The sequence below is a fragment of the Drosophila willistoni genome (assembly GCF_018902025.1).
Source record: "Drosophila willistoni isolate 14030-0811.24 chromosome 2L unlocalized genomic scaffold, UCI_dwil_1.1 Seg139, whole genome shotgun sequence".
NCBI lineage: Eukaryota > Metazoa > Arthropoda > Insecta > Diptera > Drosophilidae > Drosophila > Drosophila willistoni.
This window is the reverse complement of record NW_025814046.1, coordinates 765,512-784,306: the sequence shown is the minus strand read 5'-3', so window position 1 is coordinate 784,306 and position 18,795 is coordinate 765,512. Positions and strand designations below refer to the sequence as shown.

Sequence of the window (18,795 nt, the reverse complement as noted above, 5' to 3'; positions counted from 1 at the left end):
AGGTTTGAGACAAACTAACGACAAGTTGCGAAACTTTTTAGCTTTAACCAGAACACTGATGGGTAGGATACTGAGGTTGTTTATGCCCAGCAACATCGTCATTATTATCATCATCATCATTATTATAATGAATCCGAACACTTTGGCATGTTAATTTTGTTTCATTTCATGATGCTTTTTTTTTTTTTTTACTTCAAGTGTTTGCTTCTCTTTAGAGAAGCACAACCTGTGCGCTTTTCTCTAGCTTAGTGTTCAAGCTGCCTCACCTTTCCCTCCAGTCAACTTTTTTCTCTTTTTGTAGTCAAGCAAGTAAATACGCTCTAAGGAATTTACCACAGGATTTCTATTCATTGCCCACCTTTTATTTATTCAAACTAGAAAACTAATTGGGCCTCATCCTTCAGCAATGAAGTAGTGAAAGAGGAAAATAGGGATGCCCATTGTGGGTATAAGCATAACCTTAGGATAACAAACTTTAGCCGATTGTTTTTATGTGGCGTTTATTTCTGTTCTAAATAGGAAAACGATAAACTTAATGCATTAAAAGAAATTTGTAGCAATTTAGTTGCAAAATTGAGTGTTTTTCTCAATTGCTGTTACTGTTTCGTATTCCAAAACTCAAGCTCCTTCTTTTTTTTTCTTACAAAAAAACTCATTTTGGCACTTTGATAATCTGGGAAAATGCCATCAAAAAGATTGATTTTTGCTTAAAAATTATGTTTAGTTTCTGTAATAATAAATTAGCAACTTAAATATTCAGTTTATATATTAATAATATATTTCAGGAATGCCTGGCAACAGTTTTTCTATAAAAATTTAGCCTAACGTGTCAGAAGGTGGATCTTTTTATCCCAATAACTCTTTTTTATCTACTCTAAGTTTTGAATAATTTGTGAAGCTTATTATTCATCGTTTTCATAAAGTAACGCAATCTTATTAAATACTTAGGCACAGACTTTTGCACTTTTTTGGAGACTTCATTAGAAAGACCACAATATAGTGTGGTATATATTTGTGTGGTAAAGTTATGTGTGATGAATGAGAACTTACCTGTTTTCACTCCCCTCTAGACCATGTTACAGGACTCATTTAAAGTGTGTGAAATTTAATGAATCCCAATGTGATTGAAAATGTGAAAATGATGAACAAACTTTTAAATTCTTGTTACAAAATATCACTTTTTTACTTAAATTTATTATATTTGCATGGTCCGGTAAGATATTTTGAATACAACCCAATTTAAAGCCAACAAAAAAAAAAAAATTGGTACTGACAAAAATAAATCACGGCTAAATGAACTTGTCATATGCCAATTTTTAAAGCACGTACGCAAAAGTTATGTCTTCGAGCAAAAAACAAAAACTTTTTCTTAAACAAAAAAGGCGAAATGAAAAACTTTTTCCGCCTAAACACAAGCCAGTAGAATTTCTGTCAATGAAATGTTTGCAACAACAACGAAAATTTATTCATTTGTTTACAGTTTTAAGATTTTTTTTTTGGAATTCAAAAACCAAAAGCAAAAAAATTGAATACGAAATTCCTGATGCTCAATTAAATTGCGGAAAACAAGAGAGTGTGAGAATCATAGAGAAGCAGAGCGAGTAAGAGAGACGGAGCGTAAAATGAACATTAAGAATTTTTAAACATATTTTTAATTATTCCACTCATGAGTTCCAATTTATATTCATTGCAGATATTTCAGCGGTATGTTATTGCTTAGGGTTAGAAAGGGGGGAGAGCTGGGTAAAGCGATTAATTTATATTTATTTTACTATCAATTTTTTTGCTATTGTTTTTTCTTTGTTTTCTTTTTCTTTTTGTGTTTTTCCTGTCACAGCGGCCACTTGATGGCATAATAAACATATTTCTAACACTCGAGGAAGAAAATATTGCCTTTAAGCTGAGCAAAAACTTTGCCAATGAAATGTTAGACAGACACACATACATATATATGTAGATAGAACATATATATAGAATTCTATATTAAACTATTTCTCATTTGCGAAATGCTGGAAGAGTTAATTTAATAAAATATTGCTCGAGGTCATAATAGAGAGTGTGAATACTTTTTCCTTAATTAAAAGTTACTAAGTTTATTAAAATTTGCTAAAAGCCATTTACTTGTTTTGCCACAGATGTTTTCTTAGTAAGCAAATAAATAGACCTTTGTTTTTATTAAAATTAAAATGTTAAGTCTCTTTATTTTATTTAAATTAAAATCTGCTGGGTGATTTGTATTTCAATCTCCTTGTAATTTCCTGCTGGCTTTTTCATCTTTGAGGCAATAAACTCATGTCACCACTGTCGATGGTTCTGTGTAAATTACAAAGTCAACACAAATAGTTGATATACATATATACACAAAGAAAGTTGAAAAGGTTACTGAGCACTGTATTCATTTATATCTGTCATGTGAAAATTTAACAGAAGAAGAAATTCATATTTAATTAATATATAATTTGCATTTATTTCTTACGCAGCGGATTATATAATGTAATAAGTAATTAAAAATATACAAAAAAGTCAAACACTTAAAAAAGTATACAACTTTTAACAGGTACTGAGTTCAAATTACATTAATTGCTAAAAACAAACTGATTAAAAGATTATATTTTGTACAACGTGTCGGATGATTAATGCAAAATCAATAATAATCATACGACACGTTGCCCAGAATGTTCATTTTTTGTAGGCGCAAAGATGAGAATAACGTGCCGTATACGTAATAATTTCTATTTCAGTTTTTATATATAAGGAAAAAACTAAGTAACAAGTAAATATCTCTGTGTCAGTTATATGCAAAACCTGAAGATCGAAAGGAAATCTATTAGTCATTTGACCTTGTATTGATAAATAATTGCCAAGCTAAGAGTATACATATGCCACATGCCAAAACTAAATTGTCATGAGAGCAATTTCATTTGCTTAATTAATGGCTCTCTGGCCAAAACTTATAGCACTTAAAGTTCTAATGACTTTCGGGGCCCAAGTTGAAATCTAAATAAAAGAAAATAACCAAAAAAAGAAAAACCAAAAAAACCAACGAGAATAAGTTTCTTACAAACAAATCAAAGTCAAAGTTCATGTTGCTCTCAGGCCGACCGACCCTTATCAACGCTTCCGTCAAGTCACTTGTCGTTATGTTGTTATATAACGTTATGTTATGTGTTGTTTAATGAAGGAGCCACTTCCATTCCACAGCCAGCACAGACTCTGTCCTGACCGCATCACACTTAAGACAGCTTGATTTATTTGCTCAAGTGCCATTCGAATTAATTGAATTTTCATTTTGGCTTTCTATTAACTTTAAAATGGCAAACCGCAAAATCTACAGCAACTGGTAACAGCTGTGCAGCCCTTAACCATGGTTATAATAAAACTTTTATTCAGACTCAGCTCTTGTACATACATATATGTTTTCGTTAAGCAAATTAAAGCTAGAAATATTTTATGAAAATAAATTCATACATAAGTTGTTATTTTTTTAATAAATGGTGTAAAAATACGAAAAATATGGTTACCACATAACTTTTTTGCTTACAAAAACTGTAAAACGTTACCTTTATTGCATGCATTTTAATTTTTAAAGGGTTTATACAGAGCTGATCCAGTACTTTAATAGAAACACTTATTAGAGATTGGAAAATGAACAATCTATTTTTTTTTTTTGTAAGCGTAATTTGTTTTATTAAGTTTTTTAAGAAAACATTGTCGAATTTAAAAAAACTTTTTGACTTCAATGTTTTAAAAATCAATAAACTTAATTTTTTTTTGTCAGTTTCGTAATAGTGAGATTTCAAATTTGAGCAGCCACTTGACGTATGCGCAATATTATGTATATTAATTCACAGAAAATTTATTTTAAACATATGCAAAGCTCTCCAGCTTCTTTTTTAATAAAATGTTTTCGAAAGTTCTTAAAAAGTTGTTATTGTTTAAAAGCATTTTAATTTATATGATCTATTGATGATTGAAGATTTTGGATACTTTGTAGACTTATTTAATTGATTGAGTTTTCGAATATTTTCTTGGAGATACATACGGGACAATGGAAAAGACTCAAAAAAACTAACTCTATGGAATTTAGAGAGCTGTGGAGATTTTGTAAAGTTTCTAAACTAGAAAAAAACATAAATTTTGAGAATTTGGAGAGATTTTTGAACTAGCCTTCCAAAATCAAAGATGAGTTTTGATAAATTGTGGAGAGCTTGTAGAGTTGATGCTAATTGCAGATCTTAGCTACTTTTGAGGAGTTCAAGTAATGTTAATGTGATCTAGAGACTTGGATTAATGGACCCATGTTACCAAAATCATAATGCAATTCAATGAGTTGTGGAGAGTTTGTAGATACTTTAATAAATAGCTATCAGAATTGAATTACATAGACCTGTGAAGACTTATCAAATAATGTTGTTCGTAAACAAACCAGTACAGCTGTCTTTATAAATTTTGAAAAGCAGTGATGAGTTTGTAGAGTTTAAAAAAAAGGACCATTTTTTCAAAGTGTTACATAAAACTATTGTTGATGTACAGATGTCACTTTGGAGACTTACAGATACTCTTGGAGAAATTTTGTATAGTTAGGGAACGTTTTTAATTGAAGTTCATTAACAGATGCAGTTCTTAGTGGACCTACCAATTAGTGAAAAATATCAATACTAATTATTACAGAAGATAAATTACCATAGAAAATTATAATAGCATTATCTTAGTGAGCAACTTTAAAAGTATAACTATTTTTTTTATATTTTTATATATGTGCCAGGATTGTCATGAATGAGAGCTTTGATTGTAGACTTGTTGTCAAACAAACAATGAATATTAATAATTGATAGATATATATATGTTTGAAATAGTCTACCTATTGTATTTTCAAACACTTTTCCACATTTATTGCACAAATTGCTATCTATCTGTGTATACAATATAAAAAATTATTTTGTAAACTGACGCAGCAGAAAACAATGGAAATAACCAGTTACCTAACAAACAAAACAAAGCATCATATTTACACAGAGTAAACATATTGAAATGCCGGTCAACTATTTCGTTTTACACACCAGAGCAAACAAAGCTGAAACCATTTTTGGTCAGTAATTAAAAAAAAAAAAAAGGAACAGATCTAAAATAATGGGAAAAATGAACAAATAGCCAAATGTAAAGGGCCCAGAAAAAATAATATACATATATATATATAGAGAGAGAGAGAGAGGAGAGAGATAGAAAGCTAAGAGTACTTCATAACCGCTCTTTTTGGGTCATTCTAGGACCATAAAATGCCAAACAAAACGGCTATTGGCCACATCTGGTAACATCTGTTACGTTTTACTATTGTTCTTGTTCACTTCCATTGTTGTGCAAATACAATTATTTGGCTACAAGGCTTACCTGGCCATTGAAGAATATCTGCAACTAATCGATTGAAGACAGAAGCGCCTCATCCGCTTCTATTTCATATTGATAACCTTTTGTGTGGACATTGCCAATCACATCGTGTTTCAAATTAAAGTTAAGTCATAAGAGTCTTGGATTCTGTGATCTTAGTTAAGCTTCGCAATGTGCCAATTTCCTAGGCATAAACAAAGGATGTCGAGTGTGTTATCAAAGCTGTAGGGCATTACGTGCTCCCCATGGATTTGCATAGACTTTTGGCTTCTGGTCTACACTATAATGCTGCATTAGACATAAGAGACTTAAGGAGTAAAGACTATAAGGGGCTTTAAGGCAAACGAAATAAATTGCTAAAGTTACTCATTCAAATTTCTCCATTGAGGCAAAAATAAGATCTCAAAGATGGACACTAAGCGGATGTGCATTAAATTCATTCAAGAAAAATGTAAAGTACTGTAGTGCATTTAGTTTCACATGAAATTAATCCAGTTTGAGTGCAATGAAAGCATTTCAAAGGGTAACTGAAATTGCTGAAGGAAGAAAAATGTTTGAACAGAAAAAGAAATGGTAAATGAAAATGTAATGGAAAAAAAAAACTGGGAAACCAAAGCTGGTCTTTTAAACACTGTTAATGAACACGAAACTGATACACATACATACCTCACTCAAACTACAGCATTTTTTGAATGGTAAAGCCAAAACGCAGGTAGCTAGTTAGTTTGCAGAAGGATAGTTTTTACGATTTTAGACCGGCAGCAAAAAAAAAATTCAACTAGCAGGTATTAGAAGTCTGCTTTGATTTCAGCTGCCAATTTAATAGAGCTTAAAGTGCAGTTTTATGCCGAGAATGGCAAACACATACAACTTCATGTAGTTTTATGTAGATAAACAAATTGTTCAGTCTAACAGTTTTTGAGAGAATAACAAAAAGTAAGCAAAGTAGGTAAAAAGAAGGGTCTCAAAACTGTTGCATACCCAAAAGGCGCAAACGAAAATTCAATTGTCAATTTAATGGAATGCAAAACGACTCCTGGGAATCATTATCATTCTCATCCATGCCGTCAGTTGTTTTGCAAATTATTCTCTTTTACGCCTGCACAATTTATCTTCATACAAAAGAAAGCGAATCCACTATGGCAAATGGTGAAAGCGAATGGAAAGTCTGTGGCTTTCAATTAGAATAAGCCTCAAAAGGAAACGGACCAAAAATAAAATAAAATAAAATAAAAGAAACCAAGAAGAAGGCGGCAAGAGATATATGTAGAAAATGGACTTGAAAAGCACGTGCTTTACATATTACAAAATTGATTTCAGACAGATGTTTTTTGGTTCGTTGAATGGTCCTAACCGAGAAAAGGTTTTTCTGTTTTGCTCAGTCAAAAAACCCACACACACACAAACACACACACCCACAGGCTATGAGGCCTCAACATAACCCACATTCTCTGTGGTTGGTTTTGGGTTGCTTTTTCTTTTTGGGTGGGCTTATGAATTTCAGTCACGTTTGGCATTTAATGGATATTGAAACATGGTCATAAAAATGTTTCACTCTTCAAATATCTCGATGAAAACTATAAACTCATCATATACAACATAACACAAAAGAACAACGAAATGCAAAAAGCACACGCACAAGGAAGTGAGAGGAAAGTGTGAACAAAAATTCTAGATGATGAAGTAGGAGGCAAAACGAGACGGCGTTGCGACCTAAGTGAACTTCTTTTTGTTACAAAAAAAAGTTATGCTGAAAGCTTTTCAACGAATTTGATATAGGATACACGAATCGATGGCTTAATTCAACTAGACCACAAGAAAATAAAAAATGACTACGAATACTATGAGAAGAAAAGTTCAAGGACTTGCTGACTAATGGTTGCTAATGTGCTTCTGTGTGGTCATCATTGCGACTTAAAAATTCTCTTCACACTCAAGTGTCAAGTCATTTAATTGTCTCAAAATGGTCATTTGACACATTGGCCTCGAATGTCATTAAATACAATTACCAAAAAAAAAACCAAACCAAACGAAGAGAAACCTGGCAAACGTAATGTAACACAAATTTAGGCATTTGGGCAATTTATATGCAATCCTCAGACGGCTAGACACTCCAATGCAAATAAATGAGACCCTAAAAAGCAATAATTTCTCTGTTGAAAACAAAACGCAAAAAAAAAAAAAGAAAAAAAATGCTCAACCCAAATAAATGGCAATTCAAAGTTCAAATGCTAAACAACAAAGTTTGCTTCATTTTCTTTTTCTTGCGTGTGCCAACACACGAAAATTGGAAAACATAAAATTAACAAAATAAACCAAATACAATTTTCCTGACTTCCACTGGGTACGAAAAACCCAACTGCGGTCATTATCGACCACAGCAAATGCAAAGCTTTATTAGCCAGATGTTGGGTTCAATTAGGTGAAATCATTTGCAAAATAATTCTATAATAAATTGAATTGTTTGGTTAAACTAAATAAATAGTCTTATAATCGCTTGATAGACCTTAAGATAGCAATTAAGATAAACCACAATAAGTAGAACCAAATGAAATAGAAAGAGGAGAAAATCATAAAGAACACTCAAGAATGGTAATGGAAGAAGAACTTTAAAAAGTTAAACATTAAAAAGGTTTTTGAAAACTTTTGAAAATTTACAATAAATTGCTACTGTTATTTAATATTGCGTATTCCAGTCGAAACTGATTTTTCTAGAGCAATTCGGACTAAAACTAATAAAACTAGCTTAGTAACATAACTTACTAACACCTATTAGTAAGTTATTATTGAGGGCACCACAAACTAAATTAATCAGAATAATTAAAATCAAAGCAGATTACTATTAAATACTATCACTAACTCATAACTTATTTGTTGAACTATAAAATAGCTCCAAGGTCTTATCGTTATCTCGTTTGTTTCTCTACTTTTTGAGTAATTCACAACTAGTTCAAGTGGTATTCAGGATCGTTTGACAAGAAAAACTTAGGAGTTTTTTCAAATATTTCTGCCAATCTTGTCAGCTGTTTAAAAAATTATGCAAATTGTATACATTAATTATTTACATTTACTATCTTACGTAATTTACATGAATTTTTTCAAACCAAGATACTGGAAGAACTTTCTAAATAAACTGTCCCAATTTCAATCCTCTTAGAACAAGGCTTAGGAAATCACAAGCTTCAACAATGCTCAGGCAGTTGTTATTTTTTAAGACTAAAAGGTGAAGACAAAGTAGATTTGTATGAAGAGTGGCCAACCAATGGCTCTTACAACACAAGAAGCATTAAAGCAGCTGTGACATAAAGAAAAAAAAAATGGAAAGCAAAAACCGACGATGGCAATGTCAAATCCATTCTACAACTAAGAACAGACTTAATGGAAAAAACTAGTCGGTAATAACATTCTTTCTCTCTGTGTATCTGCCTCTATTCGGGTGGCCGGTGTTGCACCAAAAAAAAAAAAAAGAATGATACAGACTGTTGACACTCGAACGCTGTCAACTGCAATCACATCTCTTCTTACTTTTCTAAAGCCACCACTTCCCACTCCCTCTTGATTTCTTTTTGCTATTCATAAATTTTTTTTTTTTTTTTTTTGATTTTTTGTTATTCTTTTTGGACCAATCCCTTTGCTGGAATTGCCAGGTTAGAAAAACAAATGAATATGAATCAATATTTTACTTGAAATGTAGCTGTAAGTCCTGTTGGCAAAACAATAACAATTTTTCAATACAAATCTATTTTGCACTCTTAATCTTAAAATCTATAAATGTTTTTAAAAATGAACATTGGGCGACATTTTTTCCAGTTTCTAGAACGAATTTTAACAAAACTGTCCCCGCAATCATTTCAATCCCCAAAATTACTAAAAGGAAAGCCGCAATAAGATGATTAAATTGAAAAACCAAAAGCTTTTAGGTGAAACCACAGTTAGTGTTTGTTCAAAAGTCAATTTACAAATTTCCCAGAACTAAAAGGTATTCGATGCTTCGATTTTCCATTTGCATTGTTATATTTTGTTGGCACCTTTCAACAATTGGCTAACTGAACAATGGCCAAGCTGTGCAGAATATTACCATAAATTTAGCTACAACCTAAACGCAATGGGAAATTTTTTGGGTTTTGCTTGTTATTTGGTCAGGGCAAATACTAAGTGAAACATGGCCATAAAAAGTCCGTTGCCATAAACGGATATGTAAGGGGCGAAAATGCTTAACCAGCAGCATCTCATAAGTGCCAGAAAAAGGCCCTAGAATATAATAAGTGGGTTGCAAAAAAAAAAAGCAAAAACAACAAGGGGGCAAAAGTAAACTATAACCCTGAATAAAAACAAAACAACACAACCAAACGAACAAATTCGAATGGGTAAAACATTTCAAGTGGGTTTGAGTTTCATTTTTCGAGGCGCAAACAAATATTGAGAGAGTCCCAGAGTACAGATACAACAGACATCTGCTCTACTCTCGGAGAAGGAACAAAAAATTGTTTATTATTTGTATATTTACGGCTTGTTGAAAGCAAACAGCAACAGTCAGAATATGCTCCCCCTCTCTCGTCTCTCTTTTGCTTTTTGGGGCTTGGTCTTTTCAGAGATAGAGAAAGAGTCGAAGCTATAAATTTTGTTTAATTTTCATTTAACTCAGATGATGAGTTCACTGTGCTTTCCCTCTCGCTCTCTCTCTCTCTCTCTTTATCTCTTTGCCAGCCGTCTATGTATATCTGTAAAACTAATTGAAGACATGCTCTTTTTAATTAAAATTATTCCCTCAGTTGTTGCTTTTTCTAATTTTGAGTTTGTTTTGATGGTTTCAATTTTTTGTTTTCTTTGCAAATTATCATTTATCTTGTCAGCCATTTGTTACATTTTGCCAATCGTCCATTTCAAAAGGGGCAAAGATTTGCTTAATTAAAGCAGCCATGGCAACCAAGAAGAGGAGCAGGCTTGCGGGTTAAGTGAGAGGATGGCAACCCTAAGTTCTTTTTGGCTTAAACTTTCAAGTGGCATCACCTTTCATCCCCAAACTTACACCTCTCGCATCTCACATTCGTTTTAACGAGTTTGAGGGATTTACGCCCAAAATTGTTAGATCAAGTGTTCAATCAATTGGAAACTTGAACAAAATTCATGTACGTAATGATTTATTGATGTGAACGAGAATGTATAAAAAACAAGTGATGGGTAAAAGAAGAGGGGTTTAAAAGTCGTTATTACAATCTCTATAAAAACCAAAAGAAAAAAAGGAAAGAAAAATTGAAAGTTAGCAAAAGAAAAGTCATCCAATTTACACAAAATTCATTTTTCCATAAATGAAATTGCAAAAAATAAATAAAATATACAAAGTTTTACATTTCATTTCCATATTCAATGTGAAGCGAAAACTGACTAAATTATTTGGGGAATACAATTTTCTATTTTTTCTGACCTATCAATATATTACAGAACTTGAGTTTAAATTTAAACTTAAACTCTAGGGGAGTCAAATTATCTTTATGAATTTAATGCTCTATCCATTGTAAGACAAATTATGAAATATCTTCATCATGTACATACATAGATATCAACTTGAAGAAAAAATGTAAAAAAAAATAGCAGGGAGGATAATAAATGAAGTAAGTAAGTCGTCTCGCCGACTTAGGTATACCATACACCAGTAAAGCAAATATTTCAACTGTATTAAACAAATGCATTTTCACATGCTTCTTACAATCATATCTTAGTATCTCGCTCACTCAATCAGACGAGCACCCTAGCGCCCCCACCAGCCAACGGCCAACTCCGGCCTTATGGAAAAACGTTTATATGCATAACTCGACTGTTTTTTGTCCGATTTTGATCAAATTTGGTATTTTGCTAGATATTAGTATTAAATTTAAGTGTGCCAAATTTGGTTGCATAAGGTAAAAAAATACAGGAGATAATCAATTTTTTGAAATTACGGGGGCGGAAAAGGGCGTGGCCAAATTTTCATACATACAAAATGTGTGCATTTACTAAGCGAATATACATACCAAATATGGTGGCTCTAGCTGGAATAGTTTTTGAGATAAACGCTTTTTTTAAATTGCGGGGGCGGAAAGGGGCGTGGCAAAAATTTGAAATAAACTTGATCACTCTACATACAACACGAGTCTACATACCAAATTTGGTGGCTCTAGCTCTTACAGTCTCCGAGATCTAGGTGTTCATACGGACAGACGGACGGACAGACGGACAGACGGACGGACAGACGGACGGACAGACGGACATGGCTAGATCGACTCGGTTGTTGATCCTGATCAAGAATATATATACTTTGTGGGGTCGGAGATGCTTCCTTCTGCCTGTTACATACATTTTGACGACTTTAATATACCATTTCACCCTATGGGTGTATGGTATAAAAACAGAGTGTCGTTCTAACTTTAGCCATACGGAAGTTTGTATACCCTTATTTCCCTAAAGAGTAGAATTTTGTTTCTAGAAACTGAAACGAGCTCTTTAAGCATTAATTTTCAGATACACGGGAAGGTAAGAGACATCTCTAGAGATTTTGAATCAATTTGTTTTTGAATTCTACCATCGCAAATGTTGGTGTCATGAAAAATTCCGACATTTTGTTTTTGACCCTACTCGCGGACTCTCTGGTAACGTTTGGCAAGCAGTCGAATCGATTTTCTCAAAGGCGTTTTCGTAAAAAAAATAAATTTAATATGAGAACAAACATTCTTAGCAATTTATTAAATGCAATTGGGACCAAAAATAATCCAAGTTTGTTTTAACAGTACTTAATTTCATTCATATTTCGATAGAAACGCAATATGGTTCAAATGGTAAAAGAAATGTGGGAAGATTTTTAAACAATCAAAGAACATTTCGGTCGTTACCAATTTCTGAGACACACCAATTAAACACGATACCGACCATCGCATCAAAAACGAAACGAAAGATTTTCTGACCAAAGTTATTTAATTTGGGGGCGATTATATTAATTTAAATTCTTTATAATGTGTCGCCGTATATTAATGAAATTTGGCACCAACAATAATGGGTGCTTAAATCTAATAAATATTTATTTTGAAAAGAATCGCCTAAGAATCAACAAAGTTATTGACATTTTTAACTCAATGAAAGCTATCTGACTTAATCAAAATAAATTACGTTGCAAGTTTTACTAGCTTCAAAGTTTAGACTTGAAAATTTGTTGATTCCAATGGACTATCATGGCTATGTGAACTCGTTTTTGTCATTCTGATAAAAAACATATGGTAAAAGAAGCTTCCATTGCCCACTTCTGACCAAAATAAATGTACCCATTTTACAAGGAAACACAAATTAGTGAAGAAAACATTGCAATCTTTTTCCCTAAAGGCTCTGTTTATGACTTTTAAATTGAGCTTGAGATTTCATCTCTCTTTCCACTCAAGAGAATCATTCTCCCAAGAGAAACAAAATTGTTCTGAATAAGAAATCTTTTTCCACGTTGTTTCATTGTTTACATTATCCTTAAAGTAAGACTCACTCGTAATCAATTGAAATAATGCATTCTGATTCAATCTATGATGGTCAAGAGATTTTCTGTATTTATTTAACTTTAATTTTAGGAGATATTCTCTTTATTGGCCGGGCTATTAGTGAGCGGTAAATATTGGCCAGGTGATTACCAAGATTTGATTGCTTGCAATGACCCAGCATGTTAATACACACACACACACACACACACACACGCACACACACAAAGACAAACACTCACACACCCAAAGAGCTTTCAGCTCAGAGCGGAAATAAGTTGGCCATTGTTAGTACTGTCCATCATGTTTCTTTCCCATGCCATTGTCCTGTAGTGTCTTTACCGTTCCGTTTCGTGTTGTTATTGTTATTAGGGAAAAATAATGATTGGGAGAGCTCAATAAAAACTGTTCATGCTAGCTAATTAACTTCTGTCCGTTCATAAAATGCTTGTATGGCAAAGCACTAGAGAAAATTTAAGGAACATAAATAAGGATTTATGCCTATAGGCCTGGTTTCATATAAGTATCTAAGGACATGCAAGCAAAACATCTTATAGGCATACATAAATAGATTTTCATAAAAAGCCTTAACTAAAGATGGTGGGCAATTTGCCATAATGAACTGAAAGTGAAACTGGACCCCGAGAGTCTCCATCATGTACTTTATAGTCTTTTGTTTTTTTTTTTTTTTTATTTTTGTCTTCCCGTTTTTTATTATGAAAATACCGCTTGCCGTGTGTCCTTTGAGCTTTCGGTAGAGATATTAAAAAGCATCCAGCTGTGGCAACAAAAAAAAAAAAAACACATGACTCTTAAAAAAGCTGACGCCATTGTCTTTTCGCCTTAGGTCACAAGAAATAAAGGCAATGCGAGGTCCCTGACTTTGGCATTCAAATTTTAAACATTTATTTTCATTTCTTTTGAGTTTTTTTTTTTGTTTTGATGTTAGATTTAATGTCCGAGTCTAAATAATAAAACTTTCAAGGCATTCCAAGACAGACACGCGACAATATGTGTGGTTGGCAAGCATCCGGTTCGAAATTGTCATGAGTAGGCGGCCATCTACACAAAAAAAAAGACAAAAAACGGGGGAAGATGGCCACAATCCACACACACACATAAAAGAAGGGCAACTTGACATACATTTTTTGTATTTCGACCAGATTGGTATGCGGTTAATCCTAGTTTCCGCCTGTTGATGAGAATCTGGCGTATGTGGTTGTCGATGTTAATGGGAATGCACATGACTTGGCATTCAAGTCAAATTGTGGTCGAAAAGACAGACCCCCAAACAATATGGAGTTACCACGAAAACTTACTTAAAGGAATCCCAAAAAAAGAACCGCTGAAATGCTTTTGTGGTTTGAAGCTCTATTAACTTGAATTTTATTTGTTTTTTTATAAGAAGACATTTTTTAAACTTTTTTAATCCAATATGTTTGTAATGTGGAAAGCCATAGAAGCGGTAATAATTATATTATTCTTTTTGTTTCTCATTAAATTACTTGGATTTTTATGCCTGATTTTCAAATTCGTCAGTGGATTTAAACATTGGCCCGCAATTTAATTTGTTGGAAATGTAGAATGTTATCATTTTGGAATGTATCACACTCAAAAACTTTTCGTTTGTGTATTGAGACTACAGATCAGATTTTAATACTTCTAGGTTTCTGAAATATTTAAAATACAAATTGTGATCCATTTATTTCCATCAAACGGTGGAAAAAAACATGGATGACCCAATTGGGGTATAAATTGCCATATTTTCTTTAATTCTGATCTCATATTGTCAGTTTGTTTCTATTTGGATAATTAACTGACCACTTCAACTGCCAACGTTTGTTTACCTATGAAATTGGAACAATTCAACAGAATTATAGAATATTATTCTTATATTGTATGTATGTATATATGTACTTATAAAAAAAACCAGAGGGCCGGGGCCAACTTCGACCGCGTCAAAGTTTGTATACCCTTGCAACTTTTTTGGTAACTCTTTCCATACCTATAGCCATCAAAGTGGAAAAACGTTTTATCTTAAAAGTCTAATGTTTGCGAAAGAACGGCCTACAATCTTAGCATACGAAAGATATTGATCAAAGTCACTGTTTTCCACCGATCGTTCCTATGGGAGCTATATGATATAGTCACCCGACCTTTATCAAATTCGGCATGGTCGTTTATATGTGTAATAAACTCACCAATATTAAATTTCACGACAATAGCTAAGAAAATAACGAAGTTATTGAGAAAAGTCAATTTCAATTACAAACTTTGCGGTTTGTATGGGAGCTATATGATAAGGTGGTCCGATCCGGCTGAATCCGAGATTCAGCAGTATATACAAGCCTACATTCAAAATTTCAACTCTGTAGCTCTAACGGTCTAGGAGGAGTTTGCGTTGATCCAGACGGACAGACAGACGGACGGACTTTTTGCAAGGGTATAAAAATAGTAAAACAAGAAGTGTAAATAATTTATGCGAATGTTCAATGTAATGGATAATATCAGAAAAAATGAGAGAAACCCTCTTTTTTTACCGCGTTAATATTAAATTTAAAATTTTAAAATTAAATTTTGTTTTTCTTTTCATTCATTCGTTTGGGTTTTTTCTGTGAATGACAATTTTTAGTGTTGCATTCATAAAATATCGATAAAAAGTCAATTGAACTTCGTAAAGCTCCTGATATGATAGATTAAAAATAAAATTTACACATTTGCTACATTTCTTAAAAAAAAATTTTAAAACATTGAAAACCCCACATAATTTTTAATGTCAATCAATGTCCTAAATTCTCAAAATGGAATTTTCAAAACTGACAAACAACCTGTCAATAATATTTGGCTACACAAATATCCATTCATTTTTGCAAAAATAGCAAAATCAATCACTTAGCTAGTTTTTGTTTATCATGGGTTTTAGAAACCTCCGAAAATCTGCCATAAAAGTGACGAAAGAGAAACATAGATTCCAAATATTTGTATGTAAGATCTCAATGTTATGTCAATCTGTGCTCAAAAAATGGCAACCGAACATTACTTCCATAAGCCTGAACATGAGTTCATTGACCAATTTCAGCAGACCACTCACACAAAACTCTAAAGTCATTGAATTCATAAAATAAAACTTAAATTTCAGTAAGTTAGAAAGCAATTTCTTTTACTAACTGATAAGTAAAAATGATGGGCAGTAAATTATGACTTTAAAAAACTTTTATTAACTTTTAACTTTGCCATAGAAAATGTCAATAAAGAAGAAATTGAAACTTGAAATAGATTCCCTTGCTTAATATTTATATCAACATAGAGATGAAAAATTTCGAAATATAAATACAAATTTTCTTGTATTCTCACGGGTGATTTAACCTAAGATACTTGGCTCGTGTCTAGAGTGCCTTTTTTTTCTTTTTTGGTTTTGGTTTTTGCCTACCGAACAATGCATATAGCAATAAAGTATGAAAACAACAACAAATATTTATAGCCTTTGATCAGCTCGTAAAGATACATATTGTAGACTAGGTGGGCCTAACGTATTAGTTATAATAAAAAAGAAGAAAAAAAAAGTTGTTAGAAGGAAAAAAAGGAAAGCGTTTTTGGTTCATGTTTGCCCAGACAGCAGAATCAGCAGCTATCGAGGTCAAACAAAACGTTTGTTTGGCTTCTTTTTGTTTTCCTTCAACTCTTGTTTGTCTACCTTGAACTCCCACGTGGCGTATACGCATTATTATTTCCGTTTTTCTTGTATAGAAATATTTATATACATGTATATATGTACTTTTGTATGTGGGAATATCGATGGGATACTTACTCAGTTCTTGTGAATCTGTTGTTATTTGGAATGTGCGCTGTGATTGTTGATTTTTATTTATTTTCTGCGCAATCGTCTATTTGTTTTCCAACCTTTTTGCCTCTCTCACCTTTGTCTCTCTCTCTCTCTCTCTTTGTATCTCTTTTATTTTCACTTAGTATCTGCAAAAGTTTTCACAATTGTTTATGACCATTTGAAGTAGCCAATTAACTATTGACTTTTGTGGGCTAAATGTACCCAACCCACAAAGTTATTGAGGCCAATTATGCTGTATGTGTGTGTGGGTGTTTCTGTGGGGTATGGGGTAAACCAAAACCATTTATCACTTTGCAGCTGCCAATTAAAAGATTAACATAACACTTGGTAAGCAAATTCATGGTAAAAATGTAATAAAAACTAATTTGGTGTATTGAAATATATTCATATTTTTTGTAAGTCATACACGGTGCGAATCAATATCACAATCATCCATATCCATCAATCATTTTCACAATTTGTCCAAAAAAATTTCGAACAATTTCAATTGAAATGATGTATTAAATTTGATACGGAAAACGGATACGAAAATGAATCGGTTTATAAAAGGTTAAACAAATCGATTAAGAAATTTATTCACATTTTATGCTTGTACCACTTTACCCAAAAAATATCAGTTACCTATCAAGAATATTCATTCATTTGGTTTCTCATTTCAATTCTATCAAAACAAAAGCTGGCAACACTTAAAATTCAACTGCTTTCTTATAAAGGATTTTTAATTTGAATAATTGCCGTACTTAGTGCTAAAATTACCAAACACATACATTTTCACTGTGTAATAAATCTCAGTAAATCCTGAACATATTTCAAATCGTAAACATCAATTTCAATAAATCATCATTTAGATTTTCTAATAACAAATGTTTTTTTTTCTTTTGATATGAAAAAATGTTCTTTTTTTGAGGAAAAATCTTTCAGTCTGGCTTTAAAAAGTTTTGAATTAATTTCAAAACAAAATGTTTATAGATCTGGCAACGCTAAAGCTCAAAAGCTCTTAAACTTCGAATTACAATTTTATTTGCTAAAGAGAATTTTATTTACTATTTCAGCAGAAAAATAATTTAATTATTAATAGTTATTTAAATAATTTATATTTGTTAAATTTTAGTTTAATTTTAATGTTTTGAATGTTTGAAATTTTTATTTTATTTTCAGATTAACTTTAAGAAAGTAAAAATACCGAACTATTTTAAACTTTTGGCTCTTTGTTAATGTAAATTACTTTTTACATCGCATCTTCGTTTTCCAACTTCAAATATTTCCAAGTTTTTTAATATTCTTGTGAGATTTTTTTTAAAACTACACTTTTTTTAAAGTTAATTTTAGTTTCTTTCTAAAATTAAATAGTTAATTATGTTCAAAGAATTCAAAAAGTTAAGTACTTTTTAACAAAGTGAAAAACTCTCCTCTTTGGCTTCATGATAAAGAACTTTTTAAGTTTAATCAATTTTCTGAAAACTTTTTCTGAACTTTGATATTAAAAATATAATATGGAATATTTTTTAAAGTTTTTTTTTACATTAAAACACAATGTTTTCCAATTAAACGCCAGTTTAACAATTAATAAATAACAATTAAAAATTGTATGTATAGCAATTAAGCAATTCAAAAATTTCAAATATATTTCGACACTTTTCTTCCGATTCAACTTTGCAAAAGTTTCTTGTTTTAATTTTATTTTTATAAATTTTTTTATTTATTAATTTGTCTATTTAATTTATTTAGTATTTGTTTGCACTCAACAGTTTGCTTAGTTATTTACTTGAAACGTCGTAGTAATCCAAGTTGCAATTTTTTGATACTTTCTTTCCGCAGGCGTACTTCCTTACACGCGCGTTGATGTCGTTCGACTGACTGAATTGTTTCGCCAAAATAGAATTATATGGCGCCAAATTCCCCTACATTCCAGTGTCATCGAAATGATTTCGAAAATGTGGAATGCTTTCTAGCCGGCTGAACGGCGCCTGCGCCAATAAGTAAACAATAGTCAGCTGTAGTTTTTAACTTAAAAACAAACTTTCATTGATGGGCCTACCCACAACAAACACACACACACACACGCACACGCACTCT

At 32.0% G+C, this 18,795-nt stretch overlaps 1 protein-coding gene across 1 annotated transcript in view; it reads right to left on the bottom strand.

Moving 5' to 3' along the window:
* LOC6638266 (G-protein coupled receptor dmsr-1) overlaps positions 1 to 18,734 on the bottom strand; it is a 65,022-nt gene extending 46,288 nt beyond the window's left edge. Inside the window, exons 1-2 of the mRNA XM_023176030.2 lie at positions 18,485 to 18,734; positions 16,684 to 17,016 (exon numbers count right to left, since the gene is read on the bottom strand). The gene's annotated coding sequence lies outside the window, so the exon portion shown is untranslated. The remainder of the gene's footprint in view (positions 1 to 16,683; positions 17,017 to 18,484) is intronic.
* Between the last annotated feature and the right edge of the window lie 61 nt (positions 18,735 to 18,795).